Below are 16,203 nucleotides of genomic sequence, written 5' to 3' on the forward strand. Positions count from 1 at the left end.
TTGGGACATTCTCCTACATATCCACAATGCCATAATCACTCTCAAGAAACTTAACATTGATGCCATAATACTATCTAACATACAATAAATATTCAAATTTTCCCAATTATCTTGACAAAGTCTTTATTAGTTAATTATTTTTTAAGATTTTATTTATTTATTCATGAGAGACACAGAAAGAGGCAGAGACACAGGCAGAGGGAAAAGCAGGCTCCCTTCGGGGAGCTCGATGTAGGACTCCATCATGGAACTCCAGGATCACGCCCTGAGCCAAAGGCAGACACTTAACTGCTGTGGCACCCAGGCATCCCAGTAATTAATTATTTTTAATCAAAGGTCAAATCTAGCAAAATAGATTGCAGTTATTTGTCATGTCTTTTTATTCTTCATGAACAACTCCTTCACTTTTTTTCTTGTCTTTCATTGAGAGTGAGATTTTTACAACATCCAGGCAAAGTCCTGCAGACTTGGACTTTCCTGATTGTTTTCTTATGTTTAAATTCTGAGTAGACATATTTGGCAAGGATATAATGTAAATGGCATTGAGTCTTAATGCATCACATCAGGAAGCATCACACTAAGAGGTCAGACTATCCTATTATGGGTAATGCTATTTGATTATTGGTTAAAAGATGCCTAATAGATTTATTTCAAAGTAGAAATAACTTTTTTAATTTTCTTTTTTTAACATTCTTTATTTATTTATTCATGAGAGACACACAGAGAGAAGCAGAAACACAGGCAGAAGGAAAAGCAGGCTCCTCGAGGGGAGCCTGATGTGAGACTTGATCAGGGATCATGACATGAGCCGAAGGCAGACACTCGACCACTGAGCCATCCAGATACACTGAAATAACTTTTATTTAATAAGTAAGTAACTTACAAGGTTAAACTTTAAAATGGTAGGAATATCTTGTTACTCAAGAATCTTTACTGAAAGATTTTAGTTTCCATTGCTAATACTTGCCTGAATTAATCATTACATCAATGGTGACAAAATGGTCATTTTCTCTCTTGGTCATTTCCTTCTATGGTTCTACTAGCATTCTTCTGTAAAGAACCCCTTTTCACTCTCTCATCGCATTTTGTGTTGCATACTTGCTTGTTTATGATTATCATTTTTAATTCAATTTAATAAAAGACATATGATCATTGTTCTTGTGATACTCAATCTTTCCCTAATTTGGCCAGTTGGAACTTCTTCAAGCTAGCTCCTGTGTTCACTTGATATGTCCTCGCTGGTTTCTGAAGACTCTCTTGCTTTCAGGGACAGGAAGATACTTCAGATTCAACTTGTACTTTCCTTTCCTGACACCCTACTCAACAGAGCTAAGAAATATGTGTTGAAATCATGAGTCATTCTGATACTTTACTATCCAATGCAGAGAGCACTTCATCTCTTATTGGTAGCTCCCTTTTCTTGTGATAGAACTTGGTTCTTAAAAACACCCAGCTTTAACTCATCTGCTCTACCCTACAATTTTCCCAAAGTAGTATGGGATTTGTGATCCCAGTACCACAACCAACAACAAACCTACCATGTAAAGCCCAAATTTCTTTGCAACTCTTTTTTGCTTTTAGACTATATCCCACTAGGCATGTGCAGCCAGAGTTTTGGGTTCAGTTAGTTTGGGATGATCTTCAGTTTCTGTGGGGCTCTATTATCAACTGGTTGTACAGTAGGGTTCGTTTCTCTTTTTGTTCGAATTAGGGATTTGGGCTCTTGTTTACTTACTTTTGAATATGCATAACATTTTGATGATTTAAAAGTAAAAACTATATGAGAAGGCAAATTCAGAAAAGTGTCACTGTCTACTTATCCCTCTACACTTTTCTCATTCCCACCCTATACCTATCATGGAGGCAACTATTTATTTCATTAGCTTCTGGTTTATTCTTCCCAAGTTTTGTTTTGCTTTGTGCTTTGTTTTTTCATAAAAATGTGTGTGTATGTGTTCTTCTTTCCTATTTCCTCTCATATCTTACATAAAAGGTAGCTACTATATGCCCTCTTTTTTACTTTATAGTTTTAATGTGAAACCTATCTTGGAAATAACTGAACAATTAGTGGAGATCTTCTCCCATTCTTTTTATAGTTGAATAGTTACTCCACTGTGTGGATGTACTACAGCTTGTTTAACCAATATTTCCTGTATTGGCACTCAGGTTGTTTCCATGATTTTACTCCTACAAATCATAGTTCTATGAATAACTTCGTGCATATGCTTTTTGCTTGCTTGTTTGTTTTGGAGGGTCATCTTCAAGGCAAAGTTCTGGGGGGTAAGATTGCTGGGTCAAAGGGTAATTGTTGCACTGATAATTTTTTAAATACTGCCTTAACTTCCTCCAAATTGATTATACCATTTAAACTTCGATTAGCAATGTATGTACCTGTGTTATGGGCTGAATTGTCTCCCCCTGAAATTCAAATATTGAAGCCCTAATCCTCGGTACCTTAGAATGTGACTATTTTTGGAGAAAGGGCCTTTGAAGGGGTGATTAAGTTAAAATAAGGCCAGTGAAACAAACCCTCATCCAATCTGATTGGTGTCATAGAAGAGAAAATTTGGACACACAGAGTGATACCAGGGATGTGCTGCACAGAGGAAAGGCCATGTGAGGACATAGCAAGAAGGCAGCCATCTGCAAGCCAAGGACAGAGACCCCAGGAGAAACCAAACCTGCCAACAACTTGATCTTGGACTTCTAGCCTTCAGAACAATGAGAAAATACATTTCTGTGTGTCAGTCACCCAGTTTGTGGTAGGTTTTAATGGCAGCCCCAGCAAATAAACACAGCCTGTTTTTCTACTGCCTCGCCAATAGTGTATTGTCCAACTTGTGAGTTTTTCCATTTTGACCTCTGGAAAAAAGTACAGTTTCAATCAACAATACTTTTATTCTGAGTGTGGTTGAGCATCGTTTCATATGTTTAAGGGTCATTTTCTTATTTTGTGGAAATGGGTGACTTGGAAGTTTTTTCTCAATTTTTAAAAATACTTTAGACGTGAGGGAGATAGTCATTTAGTTCTGATACAGCACGTTGCAAACATTTTTTTTCCAGTGATTGACTTTTCTTTTGATTTTGCTTACTTTTTGCCACGCAATTTTTTTCTCAATTTTACATAGTAGAAATTATCAGTCTCTTTTTTTTGCATATGGATTTTGAGTTGCATATGGATTTTGAGTTGCATTTGGAAACCTTTCTCCCACACTCAAGTTACTAAACCTTTCATCCATGTTTTCTTCTGGTACTTGTGTGATTGTTTATTTTGTATTTTTTACGTTTATATTTCTCATCCTTTTAGTTTATGACACATGGCATAAGGTGTGAATCCAGTTTCATCTTTTTTCCAATGGCTACCCAGCTGTGTCAACACCATTTATTAAAAAGTACACCTTTTCTCCAGTTGAAATGCCACCTTTACCAAATAATACATTTTTGTGCATACTTGAATCCATTTCTGAACTTCCTTTTCAATTTCTTTGGTCTCCTTGTTTGTATGTCAGTACCTCACTGTATTCACCATCAACCAGTTATAATCTGTTTTACTGTCAGATAAGATCATTCTCCCTTCTTGCTTCCTCCTCCTCCCTGCCAAAGTTTCCTAGCTCCACCTGTGTGTTAATTTTTCAACATGACTTTAGAATCAACTTTATTATTTTTTAAAAAAGCTTCTTGGCATTTTTCTTACAATTGGGTTAAATTTATACATTAACTTGAAAAAAAAACTGACATCTGAATGATGTCGAGTAGTTGTCTCTAAGAACAATGGATGTTTTTTTATTTGCTCAAGTCTACTTTCATGTCTTTTGGGAGCATCTTAAAATTTCCTCATTTAGATTTTACTTTTTTTTTCCACTTGAGTATAGTTGATACATGATGCTACATTAAATTCAGGTGCACAACATAGTGATTCAGCATCTCTATACACTGTGCTATGCTCACCCCAAGAGTAGCTGCCATCTGAACATTATTACACTACCATTGACTATATGCCCTATGCTGTACCTTTCAGCCCTATGACCTATCCATTACATGACTGGAAGCCCAAAATCTCCCACTCCCCTTCACCCATTTTTCCCATCTCCTCACCACCAAGAAGATATATGTATACATGTGTATATGTGTGTGTACACACACACACACACACACACATACACACACAGGAATATTAGCCATTAAAAGGATGAGACCTTGCCATTTGCAATAACATAGATGGATCTTGAGGGATCTAAGTGAAATAACTCAGGCTGAGAGAGGCAAATACCATATGATTTTACTTATATGTGAGATCTAAAATACATATTTCCTAAGTTTCACCTTTTTATTGCAACTGAAAATAAGCTTTTCCTCTTACACTGTATCCAGTAATTAGTTATTTTTATATACATGAAGTCCATTGAATTTTATGCATCAATTTTATATTTTACTATCTTACTAAATTCCTTATCTAATTTCCATTTGTTTAATCATGAATTTTGGGTTTTCAAGGTTCAGTATCATTTCACTTGTATATAGAGATAGTCTTCTCAAATTTTTATACTTTTATATAATGGTATTGAACAACAACTCCAATACACTGTTAAATAGTAATAGAGAAAGAGGGCATATTTACCTTATTTGTAGTCTTGGCCGGAATGCTTCTCATACTTTGCAATTAAATAAGATGCTAAGTTTAGGAGATTAGATAGATAGATAGATGATAGATAGATAGATAGATAGATAGAAATAGATAGATATATACACATACACACATATATACACAAATCATATATATGTGTGTGTGTACATATATGAAATTGTCTAAAGAGTATTTATTAATTCCTATTTAACGAGTGCATTTCTCAGGAATAGATGTGAAACATTGTTGAAAGTCTTTCAGCACTCATGGAGATAATGATTTTTCTCCTTAAATCTACTAATATGGTAAATTATATTAATGGATTTCTTCATATTGAAATTCCTTACACTCCTAAAATTTAGTATTGATGTTTTATTTTGTCATTGTGGTTTAAAATTCTTTTTGCTAAAATTTTACTTAATTTTTGTATCTATATTTACAAAGGAAACTAGTCTGTAATTTCTGCTAGGCTACATTATTATTATCATCATTACTGCTATTTTTAATCTTTATTAGGTTTACATATCAACATTATACTTATTTCTTAAAAAGAATTTGGAAGTTCTTCTTCATTTTGCACACTCTGGAACAATTTATGGAACAATTTACAAAGCATTAAGATTATCTGATCTTTGAAGGTTTGTAGAATTCTCCTGTGCAAACATCTGGCTCTGGTGTTTCTATATTATCACTTGTTGATAAGTTTTTCCATCTTTTTTCCACTCCAGAAAGTGGTCTGTCTGAGCTTTCTATATCACATGGGGTCTGTTTTAGTAAATTACATTTTTATAGAAAATAATCAATTTCACATTTTTAATGACTTTGTAGTTTTATAAAGTAGTCTATTTATGATTTATTTTCATTATTACTATATTTATTCCCTTCTAGTCTTACCTTAGTTTGTATGTTTCTGCTTTCCTTCTTTTCTTGATTGGGTAGGCTATTGGTGTGTCTATTTTACTTTTTTTCCCCACAAACAATCACAGTTTTGATTCACTTGATTCTACTCTTTTTACTGTTTTCTCCCACATTACTTTCTTCTTTTATCTTTATTACTCCTTTCCTTGTGCTTTCTTTTGATGGATCTTTTTCATTTTTCCATATTTTTACCTTGGGAATTAAATTTCATTTTTGTAATCAATTAAAGTATCTAAGACCATGGGTTTTCTTTGGATCACTGCTTTAATTGTGTCTCACAAATTCTGAATGTGCATATTTTTCATTCTAATTATTGTTTTTTTTAATTCTGAAATTTTGGTTCATTTATCCCCTCACCCAGTAATAGTTTAATATTTATTTCATTGTTCAAATTCCAGGTAGAAGAACCTTTTTAAATTTAATTATTAATTTCTATTTTCTGGCACTTACTGGGACTTTCTTTGTGACCCAACATGAGGATCATTTTTGTGAACATCATGCTTGTGCTTTGAGAAGAGAGTATATTCTCTATATTACCAAGGCTTGAGATTTGCTACATATCCATATGCTCACCTTAGTAGTTATGATGATTAGCTCTTTATACCCTACTTATTTTACTATTCCCATTTTTCTGGAATATCTTTGTTAATCCCTTGATTCTTAGCCTTTCTGAACCACGTACAGGTGTGCCTTATGTATCTCATGGGATTAAGTTTTGCTGTGAGTCAATTATATCATATTGAATGAGGGTATTTTGCAATTTATTAATAAGATTATTAACAACTTATAATGATATAACAGATATTCATTAATATGACTGATGGTCTCAACTCATATTTTGTATAAAATCGTCTGTACATATGCTTTTTTCCTCTATGTAGCTTGTTTTCTGTGCCCATTTTATATTTCTTCTGGTCTTTAGGAAGGAAGGTTAGTATTTTTTGCTACAGTGATTAGCTTTTCATCAATACCTATCATAATGTCCTTAGTCCATTTGTTCTTATCAGCCTTCACTTATTGGTCTGTCAGCTAAGTAATATCCTTCATTCCCACCCCTTATCTATACAACAGTGTATTGTTTCCATTCAGAATATGAAACAGCTGCACTGTCCTTCCACTCCTGCCCCATCCTTATTTAGCTACAGATTTACACCAAAATATACTTGATGCTCAATCTCAGTCTCCTTGCCAAAGTTTCCTGGTCCTGCTTCTGTTTTTTTGTTGTTGTTATTGTTTGGTTTTTTTTTTTTAAGATTTCATTCATATATTCATAGGATACAGGGAGAGAGAGGCAGAGACACAGGCAGAGGGAGAAGCAGGCTCCCTGCAGGGAGCCTGATGTGGGACTCAATCCCAAGACCTGGGGATCATGACCTGAGCCAAAGGCAGATGCTCAACCACTGAGCCACCCAAGTGCCCCTTGCTCCTGTTTTGATTGAATAATGTTCAGAACAATTATCAAGTGACCTCTGAGTTTTTGCACATAGAAAACCACTTGTCACAGTCTTCATCCCTGGAGATGAGGTTATCTAGAGAAAAATATTTCTATTGCATTTCCTTTTGTTTCTTGAAAATGCAACCCCATTGTTCTCTCATTTTATATGAAAAGTCTGATGCTTACTTAATTTTCTTTCTTAAGTAAGTGATTTGGTCTTTTCGCCTGGAGACCCAGATTTTTTTTCTTTGTCTTTAACTAAGTCTAATATTTTCCTGGTATATTTCCTGGACATCCCCATACCACGTTAATTTTCCTAGGAACACAGTGGGGCAATTAAACATGCCGATTCAAGTTTTCCTTTAACTTTGGAAATTTGTCTTAGTTCACAGTGTGAAATTGTAGTTGCTTTCCATTGGACTATTTTTCCTGTGCAGACTCATCTGGGCCTATCTTCTATCAACGATATTCTCTGTGTTCATTTTTGCCTCATTCCTTGTTTCTCATCCGCTTTCAGACTCTCCTCAGTGTCTCTTAGATTTTCAGGGAGCTTTGTTGTCCCATGAGGACCGTGTATTTTAACCTTTCTTTTTAAGATGATTTTGTCTTTTTCTTTCATTTCTTTCCTGAGTTCATTCAGCTCTTACCTCATATGTTCCCTGGTTTTTGTCTGTTTCTGTTCTCAACCTCGAAATTTCTGATTTAGGATGTCGCTTTTACATTTCCAAATGCTTGTTTTAGGATATTTAAGTGGAGTTTCGGTGTTGTGTCGAAGTTCTTTTCTGCTTCATGTTTGATTTTGATAGGAACAGTTGCACCTGCTGAAATGTTTGGATTCTCCTATTTTGTTTCCTTATTAGCCTGGTATTGGTGTTGTTTGAAATTTTCTGTTCTTTCGTAAGAGTTAATACGTGGTTGTACGTAGGCACAATTATGGGTGTCTGGGTGACCAACAATGTTTCTTAGTTCAAGAGCACCCTCTTCTGTTGGTACTGGAAAGTGTAGTTTCTTTCATTGATGGCACTTTCTGGGGGGAGGGATGGGTATATCATATTCCTGATTTTTGAAATTCCCTTTTTTTTTTTTTTTTTGGTAGAATACTCTCACTTCCTTATTTCCCTACACTAACAGGCTTCCAAAAGCACCCCTGCCCAGTGACCTCCTCTCCTCCAAAAGCGATTCCTTTCCCACACTGCCAACCCCTGTCCCATGAAATGTTAAGCCCTTCCATTCAATTCCCCAGCCACCTGGTCTCAGAGTTCTTCTCATTCATTTTCACTCAAGTGCAAACTTCCCTTTCTGGGCGTTATGTTATCTGCGGTTCTGCTAGACCAAAACCCCCAGACCTCCCTCTTCGTTACCATATTCTATCTGGCTCTTTGTTCCAGATGATGTGGTCTGCAGTTGACCATGTTGGACCTGGGAGCTTACTCTCCAATTTCAATGTACTTTGAAGATGGCTATTCTCTCTCGTACTGATGGTGGTGTGTGTGTGTGTGTGTGTGTGTGTGTGTGTGTGTGTTAGACAGGGACAGACAGACAAAGAGAAAGAATCTGGAAGTCTTTATTGACTCAGGGAATTCTTAAGACTGTTTTGACCATAAGAAAGCTAATTTTTTAGGATTACTAATAAAGCCTTATTAAAGTCAGGTCCCTTGGCTTCCGGGCCAGTTTTACCACTAATGTTCTATGTGGCCTTGAACAAATCACTTAAATCTGGATGCCAATTTTCTTTTAGTGAAAGACTATCTGCAAGTGTCTTTCCATTGATATTCAATAAGCTTTAGACTCCTCCATTCCTCTTACCATCCTTGGCTCCCCGCCCATATTATGCATGCAAACGAAATTAACTTGCATCATACAACTCAGGACTTAGCATCACAAAGAAAACTAGTACGGTATAAACTGAGTCTTGACAAAATGTAAATATAAATTTGCTACCCTGGCTGGTTTAAAGAGAACTGAGATCTCTGTTAATTCAATTTGCAGCCCTCTCCAGGGCGAGGGCTCAGTTGGGAGCTGCCACGTGTCTGCTCTGGGTTTCTTTTACAAGGTCACGATGTTCCCTCTCAAGCACACACAGTCCTTACCAAGTCCAGGGAGAAGCCACTGCCACAACCTCCTTCCCTCTCCTCCACGCTCCTCTGGGCTTAGGGTCCTGCCTTTAAGCCAGCCTCTATCCCCACTTCTGGAGGAGACCATAATTTTAAATAAACCAAAGTAGGGAAAGCGCAGAGAAATTGCAAGGGTAAATGTGAAAACATATCAAGTCGCCATAACCGCTCTTGCTTAATAACACAAATTTATGTAGTGTTCTCAGTGTTCATATGGCTACAATAATAACACATACCCCCCACTCCTGGTAGCCAAAGAGACAACATCACAGGCGATTCATCCCAGAAGGGCCCTCCAGGTCATTCTGGCAATGCCTTTGCCTCCCATCCAATGGCCTTCCCCCATTATGAACAGATGCAACTATAGAATGGGCAGAGAGGTCCTCCTATTTTTAAGCTGTCAAGGTCAAAGGGTGAGTCTGCCCCCTCAGTCACCTGCTCATGGGTTCCCAACACTTTGACACTCAGGAAGCCAAGCAGAAATAGACTTCCTTTATCAACATCTAATCTCCAGCCCTATTCATTCCAAAACTAGACCCACTGTCATTTATAGGCTTTCTATCTCTCTGCATCTGTGTCCAGGGACACCAGCCCCAGTGGTGACAACAATAGCAGGTCAGCACAAACACATGCATATGCACGCACACACAAGCACACATGGGTACACACATGCACACACACACATGTGCACCTGTGTAGTTAGATATGTCAGAAAAAAAAAGGGGAAGATATGTTGAACTGCAACATATCTTTGGGCAAAGGATGGGGAAGAGAGGCCAGAAAAAATAGACTCTTAGCTCCCTGAATGCCCCCCAAAAGATTGCAGAGCTTCAATCACTCCAACTGTCTCTACCAAGTCATTCCAGAGGTCAGGAAGTTTCTTTTCAATCTCACCCTCTATCCTACTCTCTCTGGCCAAGTTCTTTGCATAAGAAAACAGAACAGCATCCAAACAGGAATCTGACCCTCATTCTGCTGCTTAGAATCCTTCACTGGCTTCTCATTTCTAAGGTCAGCTAAGCTAAGATTCATCAGCATCCAGCTACATTACCAAGTGGACTGTGCCAAGTGTGATGAGAAGTTAGAGGAGGAACTCTGGACGGGGAAATTTCCTTCCAGCTAGAAACCTAGCAGAAGCTCTACTGAGACAGTGATGGGGGTTTTTTGTTTTTAAAGATTTTGTTTATTTATTTGTGAGAAAGAGTGAGAGAGCACAAGCCAGGGGAGTGGCAGACGAAGAGTGAAAAGGAGAAGCAGGCTCCCCATTGAGAAGGGAACTTGATGTGGAGCTTGATCCCAGGACCCCAGGATCATGACCAGAGCCAAAGGCAAGACACTTAACCAACTGAACCATCCAGGTGCCCTGAGAAGGTAATGTTTTACCAAGCACTGACATAGAGACATAAAAACCCTTGGGACCAATTTCCGGGGACCATATCTGGAAAACAGTGAGTGATTAAATTGGGCTACAAAGAAGTATGCATTTAGGGAGGGAGCAGGAGATATTCACTGTCAGAGAGGTGGGCTGGGACCATCGCAGGGAGCATCTGGAACGTCAGACTTCAGACCTATTTGGCCTCAGTTCTTCCCTGATGTCTCCAACTTTGATATTCACCATAAGTTACACGCCTCATAATACTTGATGCATCAAGATTTGTAGCTTTCAGAACACACTTTTGAATTAGAAGACAAAAATACCAAAAAAATGTTTTACCTTTGGCAGCGGTATGGCTGATGCATCTTATCTAACCTTCCATAAGCTTCACATTGCCCAAAGTGTTTTCCAGCTCTGAAGAAATAGAGCTAGCCCAGTTGAAGATGGACATGCTCATTTCCACCTGGGGCTGGAAAAGCAGAAAGGTCCCTATGAAAAGAGAAACAATATTGGTAAGGTAAAACATTGCAAGCTAGTGTGTAAATGGCCAACTTTGTAGAAACACTTACGGCCATTTATGACCTCAGAGCTAATTTGAATTAAAACTGGAATTAACTAATAATGAATAGGAGATCTAGCATAATACTCAATATCATCAACTCAAGTACCAGGGAGAAAAATGGCAGAATTAGGACTCAAATCCATGTCTAACTGTGCAAACTGGGCAGTGAGGTTATTTCTCCAAGGCTCTGTGTCCTTGTCTGCGAAATGGAGATGCCAAGAGTAGATACTTTAGAGTTACTTTGAGGATTAAATGCAGTAATATACACAGGGCTCTTAACATCATCCGTGGCACGTAGATAGGGCTCAATCAGTATTCAATGATCGTTGTTGAGCAAGTTAATATTCAAAAAATATTAGGAAAAAAAACCCACAGATACAGTCAACTGATATTTGACCCAGGAGCAAAAATAATACAATGTAACAAAGTTAGTTTCTTCAACAAATGGTGTTTGAACAACTGGAAAATAAATTTAGATACAGATTTTACAGTCTTCACAAAAAAATAACTCAAAATTAATCCTGAACTAAATGTAAAATTAAAAACCATAAAACTCCTAGAAGGTACCATAGGAAAGAAGCCTAATAACCTTGGGATGGCGGTGCCTTTATAGAAACAAAAGCAAAGGCACAATCCATGAAAGAAATAATTGATAAACTTCACTTCGCTAGAATTAAAGATGTCTGCTCTGCAAAACACAGTGTCAAGAGAATTAGAAGACAAACCACACACTTGGAAAACATGTTTGCAAAAGACATACCTGATAAAGGATTGTTCTCCAAAATATTAAAAGAACTTTTAAAACTCAACAGTAAGAAAACAAGCAACCTGGTTTTTAAAATGAGCCAAAGGCTTTAACAGACACCTCGTCAAAGATATACAGATGGTAAATAAGCATATGAAAAGATATTCCATATCATATGTCATCTGGGAAATGCAAATTAAAACTACAATGAGAAACTATTACACACCTAATTAGAATGGCCAAAATCCAGACCACTGACAACACCAAATGCTGACGAGGATGTGGGGTGACAGGAACCCTCATCATTACTGATGGGAGTGCAAAATGGTACAGCCACTTTGGAAGACAGTGTGGCTGTCTAAACATATTTTTATCATACATTCCAGCAGTCACACTCTTTGATATTCACCCAAGGAGGTGAAAACTTATGTCCACACAAAAGCCTACACACAGATATTTATAGCAGCTTTATTCATAATTGCTGAAACTTAAAAGAAACCAAGATGTCCTTCAGTGGATAAATGGAAAAATGAACTGTGGTCCAACCAGACCATGGAATATTACTATTCTGTACTGAAAAGAAAGGAGCCACATGGCCATGAGAAGACATAGAGGGAATTTAAATGCATATTCCTATGTGAAAGAAGCCAATTTGAAAAGCTCCATACAGTATGTATATATGTATGTATGTTTATCCAACATATATGACATTCTAGAAAAGGCAAAACTATAGAAACAATAAAATATCTGTGGTTGCTAGGGGAAGGGAAGAAGATACAAATAAGCAGAGCAGGGAGGATATTTAGGACAGGGAAAACACTCTGCAGGATACTGTTACGGTGGACACATGTCATTACACTTTTGTCCAAATCCAGAGAATGCACAATATCCAGAGTTAACCCAAAGATAAACTAAAGATACCAAAGATACCAAAGATAAACTTTGAACAATTTGATGTGTAAATGTAGGTTCATCCACAGTAAAGAAATGTACCATTATGGTGAGTGATGTTGACAAGAGGGAGCTCTGCATGTGTGGGGAATCGCTATACCTACCTCTTAATTTTGCTATAAGCCTATAAAACAACTCTAAAAAAATAAGTGCCCATCAATAGACGATAATGAAAATGTGAGATAGAGAGAGAGAGATGATAGATAATGGAATATTACTCAGCTACAAAAAGAATGAATGAATGTCTGAGTGAATGAATGAATGTCTTCCCTTCTTTTCATCTTACCATCTGTGACAACATGGATAGACCTAGAGGGTATTATGCTAAGTGAAACAAGTCAGAGGAAGACAAATGCCACATGATTTCACTTACATTTGGAATCTAAAAAAACAAAGCAAATGAACCAACAAACACAGAAACAGAATCATAAATACAGAGAACAAACCGGTTGCCAGAGAGGAGGTGGGTAGAGGGGTAGGCAAAAGAAGTGAAGAGGATTAAGAGGTACAAATTTCCAGTTATGAGATTAGTTGTGAGGATGAAAAGTACAGCACAGTCAATAATATTGTAAGAATGTTGTGCGGTGACAGATGGTGACTACATTTATGGTGAGCACTGAGTGATGTACAGCATTGTCAAACCATCATGTACACCTGGAACTAACATAACACTATATGTCAGCTATATGTCAATAGTCTTTATTTTTTTTTAAGTTAAAAATAACATGCTGAAAAAAAAAAAAATAACATGCTGAAAAAACAAAGAGGAAAAAGAAAAAAGAGAATCTAAAGAATGGTACTATTTTGCATGGCTCATTATTCTGATCCAGGGTAAGGATAGCAGTTTAGAAAAGAAAAAGGGTGGGGGCTTCTGGGGGGCTGAGTAGGTTAAGCGTCTGCCTTTGGCTCAGGTCATGATCCCCTGGAATCGAGCATACATCGGGCTCCCTGCTCAGCAGAGAGTCTGCGTCTCCCTCTCGCTCTGCCCCTCCCCCTGTTCATGCATGCTCCTTCTCTCTCTCAAATAAATAAATAAAATCTTTAAAAAAGAATGAAGGAAAGAAAAAAGTGAATGCCACAAAAGCAATGAAATACCCTTAAGTTGGTGGAACTGGACAGCATGGCAGGAAAAAATTCCACTGAAGTAGTGAGGACTGGGAGGAAAGACTTGTGTATCATGGTCCAGACTCTGATTTGAATCAAGGTGTGGTTTTAGGTAAGTCATAACATTTCTCCAATCTTCAGATTTTTTTAACGTCAGAGCTGTCACATTGAACTGGCTGGCCTCGGAGATCCTTCAGCTCTCTGACTTCCTCTGAGGTCATGACATGGGGGTTGACCATCTCAAAAGACCCTTGTAACCCAACCTAAATGGTTCTTAAGGAAAAGTTTGAGTATAGCCTTACAATTGAGGCAGGAAACTGAATCAGAGTCTGAACTAGATCCAGAGAGACATCCTTTCCACCCCAAGACTCAGTGCTTCTGGAGGGATTGAGGCCATGTTGGTCTCAAGAAGGTCCAGCACAGCACAGACCTTCCATAAAGAGTAGAGACTCCCCTAGTGGGGTATCTCCAATGGGAGTGGCCACTTCTCACTCTTCCCTTCTTTTCATCTGCCAAGTCAGATCACAGAGAAGAAAAGACTTTAAAAATGCCTCTCTCCTCCTCTTCACATTTCCAAAGTTTCTCAGAGATGCTCAGAAAGCAGCTTAATGTTCTTTCATGGACCTACAGATGACAGGTCTGGTCTTCTTCCCTGGGTGCAGGGAAATCTGTTTGGAGCTCTTATCTTCAAAACCTTGCAAGGGATCCATACTGGTGATTCATGATTGCGCTCAATGTGATTTAGACTCATAAATTGAGAGATTGTCTGCGAGTAAATTGCACAGAGCCTTAGGCCAGATGCAGTGGCTCCATATTTAAGCCATCTGGTCTAATTCCCTTGGCCAACAGGCTCTTCTGCTCCAGGGAACACAGACAGGACTCCCTCCTATGCAAGTCCCAACATTATCCATGATTTCAATCTGGTTCTAGTTGGGCTTTGGGAAACCATCCTCTCAAACTATAGACATTTAGAGTCAATTTCTCTTCCCTCATCCAGAGAAACAAAAGTCAGCTCTGGCATTTAAGAAAATATTCTCAAATCTATCAAAATCAACTGAAGTAAATCCCCTCTATCCACTGCTCCATCCGGGGCCTACCATCTCTGACTGGGGGTTCTTTCTGGCACCAGCTAGCTGGATCCCCAGGACTTTGACTCAGAATCCTTCCTGTGTCCCAAGGCAGCAACTTAGGGCCTATATTTTCCAGACATGAAATTAACAGGAGCAATTGAGCTATATTAAGTCCAGGTTACACATGGGGGCATACGAGGTGAGCCCAGCCAATGGCCTCCCCAAGGAGGAAGAGTTTAGAAGTCCCCTAGGAGAACTATCTGGTGGCTCCCTGACGCCAATGTTCTTTTTAAAACTGCTCAGCAAATGCTGGCGGTTTGGAGGAGTCATGTGGCTTCTCAGATCATTAGGCTCGAGGGTTCATGTCTCATTTATACTTCCTGGAAAGTGTCAGGAGCTATTTCCAAATAGGCAACTGGTAGGGAAAGAGAGATGCCAAAGGCAGCATGACCACAGTCTCCTAGTCTGAGACCTCGTGGGGTATGCAGCACTAAGATGTCACTGATGATGGGGGGGCGGGGGGGTAACCTGGGTGGCTGAGTTGGTTGAGCGTCTGACTTTGGCTCAAGTCATGGTCTAAAGATCCTGGAATCGAGCTCTGTGTTAGATAGATTCTGTGCTAAGTGGGGAGTCTGCTTCTCTCTCCCTTTGCTCCTCCCCCAGCTCATTCTCATTCTCTCTCTCTCTCTCTCTCTCTCTCTCTCTCCTTCTCTCTCAAATAAATAAATAAATAAAAATTTTTAAAAAAAGATGTGACTGATGACAGGAATGCTCACAGTGTTTGGCTTCTATTTAGGCAGCTCATCTGCCACATTCTCTGGACACAGGCTGAGGGAGCACCCAGCCCTTTCCTCTATGGTAACTGTTGCAGCATCTGGAGGAGCACATCTTCCAGGCAAGGCCTTCAAGAGTCCCCTGGCTCCATCGTGGTGCCTGCTGCAAGCTTCCTTTCTGCCCAGCTTCAGGCAGACCTAATGATGAACTTCTCCTTAAAATGCAATGTGCTGCTGTCTCTGGGCTGTCTGAGAAGGAGCCAGGGTTTATAGAGCCTGGTCAGCTAAGAAGGAACAAGTATAGGATGACACCTGCTACAGCTGAATTCAGAGCAGGTCACACAGGTCCAAAAATTTGGTAGTCTTCGTGGCACTGAGGTACAGGGCCTTGGCCAGGGAGACTTGTCTTAGTCCTTTCAGGCTGCTGGAAGAAACCACCACAGACTGGATGGCGCCAAGCAACAGACACTTATTTCTCACACAGTTCTTGAGGCTGAAAGGCCAAGATTAGGGCACTGACAAGGGTCAGGAT

At 38.7% G+C, this 16,203-nt stretch overlaps 1 long non-coding RNA gene across 1 annotated transcript in view; it reads right to left on the reverse strand.

Annotated features, from left to right (window-relative positions):
• Nucleotides 1–16,203, reverse strand: part of LOC112656629 (uncharacterized) — a 172,070-nt gene that overhangs the window by 81,557 nt on the left and 74,310 nt on the right. Inside the window, exon 3 of the long non-coding RNA XR_003134527.3 lies at nt 10,806–10,955. This is a non-coding gene — a long non-coding RNA (uncharacterized LOC112656629). The remainder of the gene's footprint in view (nt 1–10,805; nt 10,956–16,203) is intronic.

The sequence above is a fragment of the Canis lupus genome, chromosome 37, assembly GCF_003254725.2.
Source record: "Canis lupus dingo isolate Sandy chromosome 37, ASM325472v2, whole genome shotgun sequence".
Lineage (NCBI taxonomy): Eukaryota > Metazoa > Chordata > Mammalia > Carnivora > Canidae > Canis > Canis lupus.